We start from the raw sequence: 20603 nt of genomic DNA, 5'->3' as shown, positions 1-20603 counted from the left end.
CAACATACGCTGCCTTTTAGACTCTGTCTTTTTCAGGGATGTCCATGTTAATTTCAGTGCCAATGTGTTACAACAGCATGGAACCATAATCAGAGAGTGCAGGTGCTAGACTGGCCTGCATTTTTCCTACTGAAAACATGTGGTGCATTATGAAACGCAAAATACAAAGACGGTCCAGTACAGTTGTGCTGCTAAAGACTTGTATAACTGAAGAATGGCAAATTCTGCTTTCAAAACTGGATCCATTGGTGTCCTCAGTCCCCAGATGATTATTATGTTTAAAAGGAATTTTAACAGCACTTAATAAACATTTGAGGACTGAGGTGATGTAACACAGTGGTAAACATGCTCCTGTCCCAACTTCTTTTTTTGTTTGTTGCAGACATCATATCTAGAATGTGCATATATTTACAAAAATAGTAGTAATAATAAAAAGTAAAGTTCGTAAGGCAAACATAAAATATTGTGGTTTTGTACTGTTCCAATTTAATGTAGGTCAAACAGAATTTACGAATCACTGCTTTCTGTTTTTATTGATATCTCACATACTGTTCCTACTTTAGAACTGGTTTAGTACTACTACTACTTCTTGTGTGTTTCTGTATTAGCATATTTTTGTATTTCTGTGTCTACTTGGATATGAGTAGAGACAAAAATACATTTCTGTTACATAGTTGGCGTAGAGGCAGGATGTATGTGTGAGTTAAGACTTGATTAAAAACAAAATGTAACTGTCCTAAAGGTATTCTTCTGATACAGACGAGACCACGCCAGAGAACTGTAGAGAGGAGAATCACCACTCTGTAATGTCTTCTCAAATGCTAGAGGGTGCTCCCGAGCAAGTCCAAAATGAATGGGTTAATTTAAAGCATTTGAGCAAAATCCTAGTTTATAAATGCTTAAACATTTTAATGTAAAAGAATGCAATCATTTCCTGAATAGCATAAAACATTTTAACACTGCTGTTATATTTTTCAAGAGCTTTTAAACTCGAGTTATAAAAGCTTAAAACGGTGCTTCATGTTTGTCCATGATGTCAGTGAGCGCGAACAGCCAATGAGCTGCTCCGCTCGCCAACCAATCAGCACTCAGTAGCAGTAATGCTAGAGTCCTGCTGCCCAAAACCCGTTTGCTGTAGAAAAAGGACAATACATAGTAAGTTTTCTTTGCTTTTTAGTGAAATGCATTCTTCTACTTTCGCAGGCACCCTCTGCTGTGCAGCAGTCCTGTTTTTGATGTAACGGGGGAAGTAGGAAGTGACCAGCGCTCCTTCCTTCACTAAACCGGATAAACTGGCTCTGACCACGCTCCTGCTGATGTTTGACAAGCATTTATTGCCCTCCTTTTCTGATTCAAGCACTGTGAAAAACTGAAATAAAATAAACACTGAATTTTACAAACAAACTGCATTATGAGTGTAAATGAGCCTCTGTTGGCTAAAAGGCAACAACAAAATCCAACAAAATCTCAACAAAATCCACTCAGTGTCCATAATGATTTAGTTAGCCATGTAGCCATCCTTCTTTAACCAACGGTAATGTTCTCTCAAGTCCCGTGTTTACATTGACTTGTGAAACGGTAAATGAATATTACAGATGAACTAAATAACAAATAATTTCACACCATGTGCCCGAAATGTAGGAGTTGTTAGAATTTTTAATGTCGAACGGGTTCTCTTCATAGGCGAAAACACTTCACTCTGTGTACAGCTCCCCACGGTACCAACAACATACATACTTCCTTCCCCAGCCAGCCAGCCTGATCACATGACCACAACATAAAGCCCATTCAGCATAGCTCATTGGTTTGAACAGTAGAGGTCACTATTACTCGAAACATTGACAGACCCAAGGTTATAACTGCAAAATATGATTACAATATAATTGCACAGCACCACCTGTCATGATAAACAAACTATTTCTCTGATGAGGCGCTTCAAAACATTAGGAAAACAGCACAATTTCCTATAACCACTACACAAAACAAAACAAAAACTGTAAAGTACTGAAGTACAAACTGAAACTAACTGTACTGTGCCCTGTCTCATGATTCATTGTTATATTTTTTATCATCTGACAAAAACTAATTATCTATGCATTATTTCATCAAAAACACACTGACGAGCCTGCTTTTTCAGATTGAATCAGTTCTACTTATTATGACAGATTCCCCATATACACCCATCAGGCATAACATTATGACCTTGTTTCTGTGCTCATTGTCCACTTTATCAGCTCCACTTACTACATAGTAGTTCTACAATAACAGACTGTAGTCCATCTGTTTCTCTGCATACTTTGTCAGCCCCCTTTTACCCTGTTGCTCTGTGGTCAGGACCTCCATGGACCCTCACAGAGCAGGTACTATTTGTGTGCTGGATCATTCTCAGCACTGCAGTAACACTGATGGTGGTGTGTTAGTGTGTGTTGTGCTGGTACGAGTGGATCAGACACAGCAGTGCTGCTGGAGTTTTTAACCACCTCAGTGTCGCTGCTGGACTGAGAATGGTCCACCAACCAAAAATATCCAGCCAACAGCGTCCTGTGGGCAGCGTCCTGTGACCAGCGTCCTGTGACCAGCGTCCTGTGACCACTAATGAAGGACTAGAGGATGACCAACACAAACTGAGCAGCAGCAGATGAGCTATCGTCTCTGACTGTACATCTACAAGGTGGACTGACAAGGTAGGAGTGTCTAATAGAGTGGACAGTGAGTGGACACAGTTTTTAAAAACTCCAGCAGCACTGCTGTGTCTGATCCACTCGTGGGAGTCCTGACCACTGAAGAACAGGGTAAAAGGGGGCTAACAAAGTATGCAGAGAAACAGATGGATCCAGGATTTGTATCCTCCCCCCATTTTCACTTGGACAGGATTCGGTTGTGCTTTTTCATGTGATAGCAAGCATTTCATAAATTGTGATCTATTACATAGCAATTTGAATTGTAAACACAGAGTTATTTTTTCACCAGTTGTTTCTTACCAGCACTGCACCTGCAGAGGAGGTGTTGATTTCACAGGTGTCACAGGTCAATTGCGTGCATGTATAATGAGAGCAAATCTGAGATATATCATCTATTCATCTAGATATCATACATCTATTCAGAGCATGTGGCTTGCAGGTAAAGTCAAATCCTCACAGCAATGTTCCAGTAAAGCTTTACTAGAAGAGTAGAAACTGTTACTGCAGCAAAAAGCGGACAAAAAGGGGGTTAGAGTTGTGCAACAGGAGGAGTTGCACTCAAAATCCACCACTACTTCAGTCCAAAATTGCACTTTCACACCTCACAGAACTCATTCTTCATGCAGACATAGGCACAAAATTGTATTTTCCTGACTTCAAGCACAGATGCAAATCTCCACAACACGATTGTTTAGCTACACATACACAACTAATGCACAAAACAAGACAATACAACTGACTGAATTATTTTATTCAAAACAAATAGGGAGAAACATCTCAGTGGCTTCTGACTGTTACTATAGCTATTACACACAAAACACTATATGATTATTAGAACCAAAAGAATGTCTAACAAAACTAAATTTTTAGAAATGACAACTCCATGCTAAAATCTGATGGGCTGAGCCATGCCAAAGCCTCTATTAAATGCACCAGTATAGCAGTACACATCAAGTTATTTCTATATTAATACATTCATCTTTGGCCACTGTTTTGACAACTGTAGGATATTCTTTAAAGAAACAATGCTTGGCCAAAGAATGTATTTATTTTATCTACTTTATTTTTTCACTGTATTTGCTTCAGTTACTTTAGTCATGAGCTTCAGTTACGAGAATAACTTCGCATTTAGAATTATACAATTGCAGAAAATTTCTATGAAAATCCTCCAGGCACCCAGTTGCTTGAGATAAGGCGAACTGTGAGTTTGAGCTGATTAAATAATTTAATTTCACTCGTTTTTAATTTGTAATAATTCCATCAGTTTGTGGGTAATTACTGAATAATAAGTCTAAGGTTGTAATAAGCCTTGGATTTCCTGGGGTTAAATCTCAAAGAATGAACCTTGACCATTTCCAGTCATTGCATTGCATGAGCAATTTGCATTGGAAATGCAGGTGAAATAGAAAATCACTGAGTTTGGTTTCATTTATCACCACCTGCAGAGGAGATGTGGATTTATTGGTACATTATGATGGCACAATGTTGGCACATACAGATGCCTGATCAACTATGCCGCTATACTCTTTAATGAGATGATTAGGTCTGGATCACAAACACCACTGTAACTAATTCCCAGTTCTGGGGAGTTTTGTACTATATAATACGGCAGGCCTGCTTTGCTGTCTTAGGCCGTGGAGCACTTGTAATCATTGAAGGATCAATTTTAAGTTGTATCAGACTATTCTACAGCAGAAAGTCAGTGCATCTATCTGTGATCTAAAACTCAAAAAAGGATGGGAACCCCCCCACATTAAATACAAGGGTTTAATGACCTTGACTGTTTAAACCATTTGTTTAATAAACATACAAAATGGTAAAATATTTTTTTTGTTGTGAGACTGCGATGAGACCACATTTCAATGTCTATATATTAATAAGGCTGACTATGTTTGCATTTGAGTGTTTTTTGGTATCTGAATGCTAATGAGGTTGGACATTCTTGTAGAGTTTTGTCTGTGAACAAAGGATGAATGGCATAAATAAACACACTGACATACAATACTCAGGCCTAATAGTAAAGCCAACACTGAGCTTCAGTAACCATAAGTTTAGATGAGTCAGTGAAATAAGAGATAAGAGAAGATGTTTGTTTGCTGCATACACTACTTGTGCGGGTGTGTGGGGTGTTCATGCAGCATTTTGGAATGACCAAGAATTGACAACACCGAAGGTAAATCCAGCTGAAAGCATACACTCACAGATGTATATAAGCTGGTCTGGATGATGCATTGTCTGCAGCACAGTTGCTTTTTGCTACTGTTTGAAGACTACAACAATAGGAAAATAAGATAAGAGTACATTTTTAGGGATCAAGAAGATTTGCTTCCCAATGATGATGAGATATTTTGACTTTGTGGAAGCTATGTGCTGAGTTGGGCACAGTTTTAGAGAGACATTCCTTGAGAAACCAGGCAGTACCTGATCACATACATGGGTTAACAACAATTGGTTTCCTGGAAACTGGATGCTTTGAGAGGGAATTTCTTGACAGATGTTGCCTTATGCTCCATCATGCTAGCTAAATTTGCATAATTAAACTAACATGACAGTACATCATGATTCCTCATACAGTAAGTGAACAGGTCATCAAAGCACAATGTGCAGTTTCCAATTCCCTAGATGTTTTTGGGGGCAATTGTCTTCACTCATGCTATTAGAGCACCTAGTGAAAATGACGCTGGGGTCAACTAAATCAATTGAAAGCAATTTTATTCTGTAAGTTTGTGATGCCAACAAAATATACACTAAGTCTGCTAGCTCAAACCATGATGGTTTTATAATTTTATTTCTGCATGCTCACACAGCAATGTACGAAACCAATGGGTGTTGGAGTTGTACAGGGTGGTTGGCTAATTGGTAAGTTGGTAAGCTGGCTTCTTAGCAAGCCTATATTACCATTATATCATAGCAGTTTTAAACACTATAACACTCTTGCAGGTCACAGCTGCTACCTCCTCAGGCACTAGCTTCTTGCCCCAATGCTTAAGCTCTTAAGCAGAGGAAACACACTATAATGGTGTACACATTGTAGCTAGTTCAGTTGTGAAGTACACAATTGAAAAAAGGTGGGAGACTCCAGTGGCTGCCAGAAAAGTCTGTCTCATTGCAAGGGCTGTGCCACATTGCATGACACTGCAGAATGTTATCCCACTCTGCTGGAGATACATGAGGCACTGGGGATGTTGTTAAAGACTATTGGGGCATACATGTCATTTTCTCTAAGAATATAACAGCTGGCTGTTAAAATGTTTTAACTTTTTGTAGACTACTATGTTTCAGTGGTTTGTAATCATCAAGAAATTATAAAGGCATTTACCTGGTTCTGCTGTGTAGGGCTCATTAGCCATGCTGGTATCTCCCTCCTTTTTGCTTTTCACTTCACATAAGAGGGATTCCTCAATTATCAAAGTCATTCTTACATAGAATGATTGACAGAAAATCTGTAGGCTTGCCCAAACCAGTGTCCCTTATACAGTACAGAGTGAGTCAGCACTTTCCTTGCATTAACAGCATTAACTTCTGCAGCAACATGTTGCCACTTGTTTATTGGGTTTATTGGGTTATTGATGCCACAACTTAGGCCACTAAACAACACACACTCCAAAATTCCTCTCTTCTGCCTTTCTCTCCATTTTCATCACATCTCATTTAACAAAGAATGGAACCTACTGTACCACACTTTAGACATGAAGTAATTTGAATTGGCCATTTACAGATAATTGTAGGAGGTAACAGGGCAGAATACGAGGCTTATACACAAAGACCTTTTCGAGATGACTGTGTGTGTGTGGGCATATACTCAAAGTTTTGTACATCCAGTAAACACGTCATAAGAGCATAAGTGAGGTCAGGTGCTGATGTATGATTAGTTCTGGATCACAAACGCTACACTTGTTCATTCAAGAGGTATTGGATGGTGCTCCATTACCCCAGAGAATGCAGTTCCAATGCTCCGCAATCCAACGCAGGGGAGCTTTATTCCTTACAAGCCAATGCTTGTCATTGGGCATGGTGAACACAGGCTTATGTACTGCTGCTACAGAGCATCCCATACATCTCATTCTCCTTTTGTTCAAACATGAACTTAAGAGTTTGATGTGTAAGTCAATATTCTGACAGTGTTCAGTTACTGTTTGGCAGAACATTGGGCAAATGTAAAATTTGCAGTCTGATTTAATAGGAATGAACACATGGATTAGGATTGAACAAGTTTGTGTGAAACGAGGTTAATAAACTGATTTTTAAAATCCACCCATTAGAAATTAAACACTGACATTGGCATGGGTAAGAGAAAAATATTTAGCTAGAGGCACATTTAGAGAAGTGCTAAGATGCTAAGTCAACACGCTAAGTCAAAATACCAAGAAAAGTGGTTATTTTGTCATAAGTCCAAAAAATTGAGAGGTCAATCATAAGTGGAATTGTACTTACTTCTTACAGAAACGGGGAAACAAAAGTAACAGGCAGATTTTTTTTTCACCTGGTGGGAACAGGCTTGCATGTTGTTAGACGGGCATCTCTGAGCAACAACCATAGCAGTCATGTTAGCACCAAAAAATGACAGAAAAATGAGACAAGCTTTTCATGGGTGTTACATAGCATATCAGTATCAGCCTTGGTAGATCACAAGAGATGACAGTATCACCAGAGAGTTTGTTAATAATTTAAGTATCTGTAGGTTATCTATAGGGAGCCGTCAAAATAAAATTTGGCCAAAAACATTAACATGGAATTCAACCAAGTGGTGTGTCATATTTTGTTTGAATAATGAATCTATGAGAAAACAAGTACTTAAACTCCCTCCAGCTTTTCACTCCAGCACAAGTTCTCAAGAGTTTTTTCCCCTCCCTCGTTTAGTCTTTCCTCATACTACCACCATTGTTGAGGGCACAGGCCAAACTCACAAAACGGGCAGAAGATGATGTAATAAAATGCATTTTCCATCAAATAACTGTTAATGGAAAACTAGTAGCCTTAAGATTTTACTCAAAAAGTAGTATTGGTGCATAAGGAAAATTTTCCTTAGTGTGGTCCTTTTGCCTTAGTATAGTCCTTTCAGATAATCAGCCATAGTCTGTGTATAAGACCACTACTTGGGGAATCAACCAATCTATGCTGAGGAGGTGGTAGCAAACCACTTAACTTTCTTTCTCTGACTATGTTAACAGGGAGGAACTTTGGTTGTGAGCAGGACATATAATAAATACACCATAAATAACTTATGAAGTTCAAACACTAATAGCTGCAAGACTTCAGTTAGCCTGGTGTTTCTGGAAATCTGTTTTATTAGTGGATAAATACAAAGATTTTGGCAATATTTTATTTTTTCTGAAGATAAATGGTCCTTTATTACAGCAAACACTTTATAAAAACTGCAGAAATCAAACTGCATAAATCTCTCATAAAACTCATTGAAATGCTCCACAGAGTCACTGCTGTCATTTACCTATATTTATCTGTATTCAAAGATACATAAGATTGAGCATTGATGGCTTTGTAATTCAGTTCAATTCACTGCCACTATTTTACTTAGAGGGTTAGATATTATGGGCTTACCATAAAGCAGTTCTTGATAATGTGACTTTGAAGAATGGTCTGTATGTATTTGCTGTTACAATTCATTTCAGTAACAATATTCTGCATATAATTTCCTATTACATCTGCTAATGATGTGTAATCCTATTACACCTCTACTCTTCTGTCACTAATTTAGGAAAAAGAATAAAATTTCACTCCCTTCTCTAATCCTTTAGGTATATCAGGAATCTAATTTGTTATTACTCCTGGTGGTAGGCTTTGATTGGTCCATTGGACAGTTAGAGGTGGGTTTTAGCAAAGAATGGGGGCAAGGATAGGAGCAGCCTGAAGAACTACTGACACATTCCTCGGCCAATTGTTGAGTTTACAGAGCTTGGTAAGATTACATGCCCTTACAGGTGACTGAATAATGTGGTACATTTGGCCGTCCTTGCTCAAGTGCAGCTCTAGGCAATAGCCTAGTTCTCTTGTAAAGAAGTGCAGACCTTGGATATCAACTAATCCATGCTGAAGAGGGGATTGAGGAACACTCAATTTGCTTCCTCTGACGGTGTTAACAGGGGTAACGTTGGTTGTGAGGAGGACATGTAATATATATCCTGCACATTTACAGTACTGGAAAAAAGACAACTGAAATGCATCTGAATAATTCTTTATTTTTGTCTTTGTATGGTGTGAGTTGTGAAGCTTTTGCTTCATTCAATGTGTCTGTTTCTGTTACCAGCATTTTTATGAACAGCATTTTTGTTCTTTGCATGCTCTTTCCACTGAAAGAAACAGAGCGAGTGAAACAGCCTCTACAAGTTTTACTGGGATCACTGGTTGGCAGCAATCTTGCTGCTCACATCTGCATCCTTGTGATGGTTTTTAATAACATTTTGGAATCATTTATCACATGGTACTGTACTCCACTTATTGCGATGTATACCATGATGAGCAGCGTCACTTCCTCCCACTGGCTGAACGTCTTCTACTGCTGTCAGATTATTTCTGTGCAACATCCGTTCTTCATCTGGTTGAAGAGGAACATAAAAATCTTCATATATTGTGCTTTAATTGCCAACACAGTATTTTATTTGTTTGGGCTGAGTGTAACAATTTCGATTATGTATATATTTTCAAGCAATGAGAATTTCATGTGGGCAAACATAGATTGGACTGGGCTCACTAGAAGTGTGCAAGCAACATTTTGGGTAGTATTGAGCTTAATAATCTTCAGCCTTTCTGTGATGCTGGTATCGAGTTGTATAACAGTTATCTATCTGTGGAGACATTTGAGGAACATGCAGGAGAGCAGCAGCGGCTTCACCTCTTCTCATCGCCAGAGACAGATAAAGTCAGTCATCGAAGGCATCACAGTACAGGCTCTCCTTCATTTCATCTGCTCAGTTGCAGTTATAATAAATGAGATCATGATTAGTATCTTCACTTCATATTTTGACCCAAATAATTGTATCCGTTGCACAGTTTTCTCATTGTACTTTTTTGGGACAACCATTAACATGGGTATTGTTCAATCAGTGTTCAGAAAGCGAGTAGTTCATTTTTGGCAAACAATTTCACAATTTCACAGTTTACAATCTGTATCAAGAATGGCTCATACCATTTTCTCTGATTTTTTGTAAGTTAATATAGTTAAATGTGTCTTTTTTATTGTACTCTGTGAATGGAATTGCAATACATAGTGTCATACATTTCTAGGTGAACTGTAGACAGCTTTACAGTTACTGGTTTGATATGAATATTACTGTAGGATTGCAGTTAGCCTGGGGTTTCTGGAAGCCTATTTTAGAAGAAAAAATGTCTGAAGACTTTGTTATTTAACATTTTCTTAAAGGAAAATGTTCCTTTGACTAGAATAATGGGATATGCTTCCAAAAGCTACATAATTAAATAAACTACATAAATCTCTTATAAGACTCTTAAAGGTCCACCCCAGAGTCACTGCCATATTGTTTTTTACCTGTATTGTAAGATACATGGGACACAGCAATGATGGTTTTGTATAAACAGTGTAAAATTGTCTAATGTTGTGTCATTTGCAAATTGTACAGTGATTATTCTGCAGCTAATATTTTAATTACTACTGTATCTGTAAATGTGTTTTTGGCACTGCAGCTCAATGTTGATTGTAAGCCCATCAATTAACTGACAGTACTTTGCTACATGTATAAACTTTATCACAATGCATATCATTGATAATGAATGCAACATGTAAGATTAAAATGACACTTTAAGGATATGGTGTTTTAACGTTTTGAGTTAACTGAACTTGAAATAATAAAAATTTGACTAAGCCTAAAAGATAGATTCTTGTTCTGTTAACATTCTATTAGAACTTAACTTAAGTGGACTAACAATTTTAAAGCCAAATGTTTTTTTGTATAGTGCAGGTTAAATATAACAGACAAATATTTTAACATTCCACAATGCTTTATTGGTTGTGAATATGGTTTATTTCTCTGCTTATCAGCTGACTGCCCTCCATTATGTATTATGGTATGCAAAAAGGACACACCTGGTCAAATTTCTTGTTTTGTTATTTTTCTAAGTGAAAATAAGCACAGATTCTCTACAGAGAACACATTTCTGCACTTAAAACACAGTTACTGTTTATTTACAGAAATTAAAATAAAAAATAAAATATGGCCCGTGAAAAATTCATGGCACATTTTATATTCCATGTTGTGTTTTTCCCAATATGCTAAACACAGCTATTAAGTAGAACCTGGGGCACTTAAATTTGAAGAAAAACAATATATATAAGTGGGCTGTATGTAGACAATGTGTTAACTCATTTTCACACAGAAAATCAACATATATTTTAACCTGGGGCACTTAAACATTTGCATACGTGGCGCGGCAGCCACGGATATGTGGATACATTGAATCATGAACTTTCCATGGTGGTAGTTCTCCAGGACCAGGACACAATCATTTACTTTCTTTGCAAGCTGCTTGTTTTAATATTTGCTGTGTTCAAATACATTTAAAATGACTGAAAAGCTTGTTTCCTGTGCTGAAAAGTTGTATTTAAGATGAGTTTCAGCAGTTTTCAGAAATGAGGCCTAAAGAATGAATTTTCATTAGTTACATGACAGTGAAGACCACTTGCCCATTGACCACTTGTAATGGTTTTTGTTTGAATCACTTTGCATATAATTTTTTTGCAACACACATACACTTTACGTTAAATATAAATAAATTGCCTTTTGTACTGATAAAGAATGGACATAATAGTCTTGTGTAATGAAGCAGTCCATGACCATTTAATGCACTTCAGTTAATATGCTGAGAGATGTGTGTGCACAAAGCTGCACTACAAGTTTATATGCACTGAAAAAAAGTGTGTACATTGTTACCACATCAATAAAATTTATTACATCAACTCAGTTCTTCCCAAAAATAAGTAAACTAAAAGAATTGTGTTGATGTAACATATTTTATTCATGTGGAACTGATGCACAAATGTGAGTCAATTAAAGTCATTTAATTTTTTTAAAATTTCATACTTTTACTTCTATTTTTACAGGGTACTACATGGCCTCTAGTGTCCTCTGGAGAAATTTGTGAGCAGGACACAACATATTCCTACTACCAAGTTCATGCTTAACAAAAGTGTGCAGTATTTCATTAATTTCATTAGAGCAAGAACAAGAACTCGGTAACACTTTAAGGGTACACGATCTGCCAGTAATTAAAGCATTTACTAATGAATAATTTATTAGAAGCTAATGAGTCATTAATCAGGAACAAATTTATTTATTATGAATTTATTGCTGATTAAAAGCTAAAAAAAATAGTAGTGGTTAATCATTGCTTACCAAAATGAGTCATTCTTTTGCCCTCACAAGAACAGTGATGAATGATAAGTATAATCTGGCTCATATAAAAACAAGACATCGACAAAATTCATAGGATTAAAAAAAAACATACATTTTATTATCATCTTTTACTCAATACACAGATCCAGGGTAGGTGAATATGTCAGTGTAGTACACTGAAATAAAGAGGAGCCAATATAACCAGTTTGAGGGAGCCTGACCTCTTCCTATTTCCCCCGTTATATCAAAAAACATGACGGCAAAATGACAGAGGGCGCCCGCGAAAGTCCTCAATATTTGGGGGTGAATGGAGTTAAACAGCTAAAAATGAAAAGTTAAATTAGTTTCTAATCACTTGCCAAGAACTTTCCTTTATTTTTAGAAAGTAGATGAATGTATTGCACTAAAAAAGTAAAGAGAACAACATGTTTGTTTCCTGTGTTCAACAGAAAATGGGTTTTCGCTCACTGATGTCATGAACGTACATGAGGCGCTGTTTTAAACTCTTATAACTTAAGTTTAAAAGCTCATTAAAATATAACAGCAGTGATGAAAATGTTTTACGCTGTTCTGTGTTCAGGTTATAAATGCATTCTTTTACATTAAAAATGTTTCAGCATTTATAAACTATGATTTGGCTCAAATGCTCCATCTTAACCCATTCGTTTTGGACTCGTTCGGGAGCGCCCTCTAGTGTTTGAGAAACCCGGAGACCCTTACAGAGTGGTAATTCTCCTCTCTACAAGCTCTCTGGAGCCAATGCATCCTTGTTCTGTTCTTCCACAAACATCTGTAAAACAGACAGAACTGGAAGGGTTTCCAAAGAACTCAGACAAATTAAAGACTGAGTCTACGACTCAGCTTTACTGAAAAACTCAGAACGACGTACAAAAGAAAAGGGGAGAATACAGCTCTAATTTAGCACTCGGCTATGCGCAGTTAGCGCGCCCTCTCGCGGTTTTGGTTCAGTCTTTAAGGCGGAACGGGAAAAATCAAACAAGAAGCGAATAGGAAGCCAACTTTAGCTTTGTCCTTTCTATTGTGTTTTGTGGGGTTTATTATATTTTTATGTGTATTAAGATTAGAAGCGATTCACACATTGATGGATTTGTGTGTGAGAAGTTTCAGTAACACTTTACATTAAGGGTCGCTAATCAATCATTAAATATATAATAATCAACTATTAGTTTCCCATTATTTAGTTATTAGTTAACTCTTCATTAAACATTAGCTATTACTTAGTAATTGATTAAGCACTTATCAATTAGTAATTAAGTACACTGTTAGTTGATACATTAGTTTGTCGTTAGTTTGTGGCTTACTTACTCATTATCTGTGTGCTAATTGCTGCGTATTACATTGCTAATTAACTAATAAGTATTTTTCTTCATATAAAGAAGTAACGTGATAACTTACTAGCACTTATGTGTTAAACCCGCTAATTATCTGTTAATTAACTTTCCATTACCTCCATATATTCAGTTGCTTCACTTTTCTCACTTTGGTTCTTGTTCATTAAAGATGCTTATGGTCACATCTGACCGTAAGATGAGTGCACACAAATTCATGGACGGTTTTGTTATTCATCACGTTCATCTTGGCATATCTGTACTCATATCTGGTAGGAGTGCATGTAAATTTGGGCATAAATGCTGGATATGTGGCTAATTAACCAAAACTATTATAAATTCCTCTCACTTAACCATTAGTTAAGATAGAATTTCTATCGGCGCTCACGCTAAACTTGGTTTTTAACGTCAGGTGCAGACTGAATACTTTTCTGCTGGTCTGGACGGCTAATTAGCACGATCAGTTATTAAAGAAATAAAACCTACAGAGAGCAGCCCGTGCAACCTAGATTAATCTATGTCTGAGGATTATAACAAAACAAATTTGGTGAAAATCGGTTGAGTAATAAAGAAGTTGTGGCCGGTTTAATCCTGAGACTCATCACCTCTCAATATAAGTGAATTTGTTCACAAGCGGATCTTGACCGCTCCAACATGGCGGCTGCGCAGACGTATCGCCTCAGATAGAGAACAGACAACGTGACATCTAGGAATGTATATCTATGGCTGCGACGCACTGCCACCACGCACACTCGGCCCTTCAGAATAAGAGTCACTTTAAAAGGAGGAACAATAAATTAACCAAACAGCCTAAAATCAACATGTACACCTATTTCATTTTTACAACAAACAGAACAGACGTGCCTGATGCCATAGTGTTAATAGAATCGCACAATGCTCCTGACAAACACAAACGTCTTACTTCTCTTAAAACCGAAAAGGTTACTGCAAATAAGTCAAGCACCAAACCAAACGTACTAATTAATATACTATATGATATCAGTAATAACAGCAACTAAAATCTGTTCTGTTTCACCACTGACGCAGCTGCATGTTTTACACGTTAGCCTGAAAGGACGTGAGGCACGAAAATGTGTGTGTATATATATATACATATATATATATATATATGTGTGTGTGTGTGTGTGTTTCTATGAACATATAACACTCACAACATTCAGACAACTAGGCAATACCACATGTAAACATTTCTTCTGCAATGAAAATTGTGTATAGTATCCAGTACATGTATGCATCATTTTACCAACTCACCTGTAAAAATAAGAAAAATGCTTTTAGGTTGGACAGAACTGTGTGGAGTTTGCATGTTCTCCCCGTGTCTGCGTGGGTTTCCTCCGGGTACTCTGGTTTCCTCCCACAGTTGAAAAACATGCAGTCAGGCCAATTGGACATGCTAAATTGCCCCTAGGTGTGAGTCTGTGTGTGAATGTGTATGTCTGTCTGTCTGCCCTGCGATGGACTGGCGACCTGTCCAGGGTGTATCCTGCCTTCCGCCCAATGACAGCTGGGATAGGCTCCAGCACCCCACTGCGACCCAGAAGGATAAGCGGTTTAGATGATGGATGGATGGATGGATGGTTTCATAGGGATGTTCTCTCAAGACTCTGTGGATGCTTGACAATTAGCAGGGGTGGGAATCTCTAGGCACCTCATGATTCAATTCGATTACGATTCAGAGGGCTGCGATGCGATTATAAAACGATTATCGATGCATCTTTTTTCTCTATACAGGATCTCTATCTTCCTACTGTCTGAGGACTTGGTAGTTTTAAAGCAAAGTATTTGTAATGATCCATAAATCCATTTGTAATGATCCATAAATGCAAATCCGTAAATGCATTATGGATCATTACAAATACTTTGCTTTAATTATCTAAAATATCTTTTATTAATAAATCAAATGGAAGTGATGTGGCAAGTGAACTAGAAGGCTCTCATTCAGAGCCCGTTTTCTTTAGTGATTTTATAACTTCGGTTTTGGTCTCGTTGTAGAGTGTGTGTGTGTGTTTGTGTGTGTGTGTGTGTGTGTGTATGGGGTATTTTCGAGACTGGACGCTGAATCTCGGCTCCAAAGTGTGCAGCATAGCGCGAAAGCCCTGGTTCTCAACGACCGACAACAGACAGCAGACAGCAGGTCACATAGCACCGAGGTCTGGCCTCGCTAGCAGCGAACGAAAAAACAGAGATTAAGACGAACATTGGGAGGACTTATTCGCATTTTTAAGCAGCGCGGTTGGTTAAATCTGCAATGAGAGACCGTCTTTCTCTAAAAAGTTGCGAAAATGAATTCGCTTCTCTTTCGAATTTTCCCGTTCCACCTTAAATGGTGCAGCAGTTACATTCGGCGCCTAAGGCGGAATTTAAGGTGGAACGGGAAAATTAGAACGAGAAGCTGGCGAATGAGAAGCGACCTCAGCCTCGTAAAACAGCCGGATGCGGAGACATTTTACAAGAAACTCTTCTAGTTTTGAAGAAAAGTTTTCTGGCGGAGATGGGAGGAAAGCGGCTATAGCTAAAGCTTAAAGCAGAGCGGAGTAAATCTGCGCTCTCGTTTATATTGTTTAGCCCATACTACGACATTAACACATACTGAGACATACTGGACATTAAATGTCGTGGCTCCCAAGGTGGTTTGATTTTTGTTAGAAAGACAAAATGTCTCTTATCATTTGGGTTGTGACTCCTGATCTAACCTGGCTTTAACGCAGAGGGAGCCGGTCGGATTTCTCACTCATCCAGTTGTGTTTTTGTTATGTGCCGCCACAGACAGGTCCGGGCGCTGCACTTACCCACTTCCAGTTCCGTCAACATTACGTTATAAATTAAATATTTAGAAAATCGATTTTTGACATTTATGAATCGATTCAGAATCTTTCACGTCCGCATCGCGATGCATCTAAGAATCGAGTTTTTCCCGCACTCCTAACAATTAGTGACAATTACTGCCACCTACTGGCACAGAAAAATAGCTGTAATTTCCAGCTGCAGAAACAGTGGAAGAGTTTCATTCCAAAATGGTGTTTCCATTGCTAAAAAATTTGATTTTTTTTTTTTGAAAAGAATAACAGATTTATAATGGGAAGCACATTTTAATTTTTTTTTTTTATGATGACAGTGGTATATGAGTCATTCTGTAGAAACATCCATTTTTGTGTCCCTAGAGTTTACAGATATATTACACTTGAAAAACATGTTAGGGTTACAATTTATTTATATTTAAAAATAAAACAATTATTTTAACAAATACACCTTTTTAAACCATCAATTTAGCAATATTGCTTTTTAACTCAATCATATAGAATTCCAAGCACCACAGAAGTGCTCATCGTCACAGTCATGTGTAAAGGCTAAGTGCCATATTTTCAGGTAAAAAAAACATATTTTTCTACACTTTTAACTGCAATAATCTATACATGACTATGAAATATATGATTTAAATGACATAAAGAAAACAAATGGCAAATAAATATTATAAAATACATAATGAAAGTTGTTGTCCCCAGGAGTCATGTCACTGGTGTTACCGTGTTACAAAAAATGTCTTATTTTAAAATAAAAATCACACTGATGACATCACTTGACTTCCTTTTACCTGTTTTCTGAAGATCTATGAAGAAAAGCACATGGTAAATCCAGTGTGTCTTTTCAGTTATCAGAAATTTTCTCATTTAGCTCATGATTTCATATGAAGATTTTAGTTGACGTCACTGTATGACGTAGTATGACTTTATTTATAGGTAATTATGAAAAAATAGAATACAAATGGATTAAATTACATATTATAGTGGATATTCCATGATTGACATGTGGTTTCATGCTCCGCAGCAGCCATTTTGTAAAATGCATTTTATTAATAAAAATCACGATCAGTAACACCAGTGACTCCAATGGATAGAAACAAAGTGGACGTTTCTGTAGAATGAGCACAGTTAATTGACAGTAATTAAACAAAATGCCTGTTTTCTATAAATAAATCAAATAAACACAACAGTTTATATTTATGTTGTAACAGTATGACATTTCAATGTGACACAGGTAATAGTATAAATTGCATGAACAGAATGAAACCAGCGGAGCTTCTAGCAGCAGGCCTATGTGTACTGACTTGCTTTTTGCATTATTATGATCTGATGAAATCAGATGTTGAAGAAAACTTTTTTAGTTCAATATGTGAGGTTGGCTACACTGGGTCAGGCAACGTATAAGCAGATTGTGTCTTAAAGTGACCACAATGTGCGCCCTCAGTGCATCAGAAATTAATGTTGGCTGAAAAGATGTAACAGTACTACTCACATCTGAAAACCAAGGGGCCAGGAGCTGCTGTGAGTGCAGGGTTTTTGAAATGTTTTTTTGTTTCACTTTATTCTGTTGTGTTGTGACCTAGTGGGTCAGTCCTGTGAGTTTTTGAGTTTGTTGTTCTCTTGTATGTATTAGCATTCTCCCTTTATGTATTTGCATTCTCCCTTAATGCTGTCGTGTTCTTAGGTTTTGTTTGCTTCGTAAAATGTTGTGATTTCACTCAGTAGGCCACCATAGAGGAGACATTAAATGTGCTTGTTTGCATATTCCACTCACTGAAATTTAAGCAGCTAGTGGTGGCTGGTTTTGCATGGCTTTTCTAAAACCAGACAGAATGCTGTAGTGTCTCAAAAGCAGACACAGCAGCTCGATAGAGGCACTTGCTGCAAATGCCTGCTGAAACATATTTACCATCGCAATAACATGTTTTTTGACGGCTCCAGTGTTCCACTGCACCTTTTAAACCCTTTTCATCTTGAGTGTGCATATAGGCAGCCATTTCGTCCTTTAGCTCATGGGTCAGTCACACCTGACACATATTTCAGGGCTCATTATCTCTCCTACTTATACTTTTTTTCTTATGACTGTCAGCATTTTTAAAATGTACAATTCAATATAGCAAATAATTTCACAAGTGAAACACACTTATTTGATGTTGACATCAAGCTGTGCGACTGTTCTCTACATGTGGAGACACATGATGAATGTGGAGGAAAGCGGCCTCGTCTCTCCCTGACTTCAGAGACAGATAAAGAGATGGTCCACGGGCATCACAGTACAGGTGCTTCTTCACTTCCTCTGCTCATTTTGGATTATAACACTTGGAATTCTAAATTTTGAATTCCCCGATGCTGATGTGGATTGGAATGGACATATCATCTGTACATCTGACATATCTCACATCTCATGTGTTTATACTCTTAACACGGGTGTCAGTCACTCAATCTTTTGGCAGGGAGTAGTTCATGTTTGACAAAACTGCTGATGTTCAGTTTCTTATGTCACTGAATTATTAAGGGCCTGTAACTTGTCATCCAATCATTTCTTCAGATATGTATACCTTGTAGAGTAAGGCCTATGCAACCACTGAATTGATGTAATGAAATTGACATTATATTTATATTAATTTGAAATTAATTGTTACAAATTTTTCAGTTCACAACTTCTCTGAATGTCCTGATGCCTTCATAAAACTTTCTTAAGAAAATTGCTGTAGGCAGAAAGCTATGACTAAATATGCTTCAGTGTCTGTAAGTATACTTACGCTCAATAAATGTTTTCAGCTTTTCCTGGTAAGATTGTTATAAACTCTTTGTATGATGGAAATTTTATTTTTGTTTTATTTCACGTAAAAAATTGTTAAAGAGAAGCATGCATGTATAATTAACAATACCTTATCACATTATTTAGGCTTTTATTACAGTTACATATTTTTCTAAGAAAGAATCTCAAACTAAAGATTTCTTTGTGTAGTGAACTCACATCTCTGTGTAAGTGACAATAAAGAACCTGATTTTACTTGATGTTCCTGAACAACACCATCTGAATCAATCTTAAAAATAATTGAATGACAAAAAAGATATAATTATTCTCTATTTACATATTTGAATTCTATTTACATATTTACATATTCTAATTCTGTTTTCCGTATGGCACTTAAATTTTAGTGCTTTCTTCAGCCAACCATAAGCTCTACATGTTTTGTACAAACAATTAAGTTTTCATTCAAACACATGCAAATTGTCATGTAAACATTATTGATGCTCAAGTGACATGAGCTAACAAGTTAACAAGAAGAAGTTAGAAGGCTGAACAGTTAACTTCATATGTCTATTATTGACTCTTGCTTTCGGAAATTAGAGTGGTTTATTAAAAAAATACAGCAGAGAGAAGGTGACAACATCTGCTTTAATGTGTGCCCCCCACTCGCACAACCTGTGGCTTGTGAGTGACCCCATTATGCCACTGGAGGTCAGTAGGGATACACTGGTGGGCACAAAATGTACCTGTTTCTAAAAATGAAATCATAATTTACAGCATGATACCCATGATTTGTCAAGTTACATAAGGCCACTAAGAAGAAATAACATTTAGAAATAGAGCTTCTTGTTCTGTTCTTGTTATATACAACATATACATATTTATTTATAGCTTATTTTACTACTGATTACAATCTGTACAGACATGACTATAATCAATTATTTTCTTTGTCAGGATACAAATAAATATGTGCGACTATTACTACTACTACTATCAATACTACTGATTTTTTTTACTAATCTTACAACTGCTATTATAACTACTTTGTGTGTATATATATAGTGTGTGTGTGTGTGTGTGTGTGTGTTGGTGTATTTCTGTGTCTATGCTATGAGTAGAGACAGAAATACATTTCAGTAATATAATATTAAAGTACAAATTGCAACTTCCAGAGGACCATTTTAGGAACAATTTTAGGAGACAATTTACACACAGTGTAAAGAAGATACGAATGGAGGACACTAACGAGAATGCAGGAGGAGACTGGAGATGGGGGGCCAGAACGGGAAAACTACATTATTTCATTAATAACTTTAATACACTGACTACCTGATGATGAGGCTTCTTTATAAGGTTGACTCAGTTCCAGTAATTACCAGTTACATCCACAAAAGCAAGTTAAGACTGTACAATGCACAGTGGAAACCATGTGTCATCAATGCCCAGGAAAGGCCTTGTAGATGCCACAACTCCAGGATTTGTATTCTCCTCCAGTTTCACGTGGGCAGGATTCAGTTGTCCTTTTTTCATGTGATAGCAAGCATTTTCATAAACTGCGATATATTGCATAAGCAATTTGAATTGTAAACACAAAGTTATTTTTTCACCAATTGTTTCTCACCAGTACT

This window comes from Colossoma macropomum, unplaced genomic scaffold (genome assembly GCF_904425465.1).
Source record: "Colossoma macropomum unplaced genomic scaffold, Colossoma_macropomum, whole genome shotgun sequence".
Lineage (NCBI taxonomy): Eukaryota > Metazoa > Chordata > Actinopteri > Characiformes > Serrasalmidae > Colossoma > Colossoma macropomum.
This window is presented reverse-complemented; position numbering follows the sequence as displayed.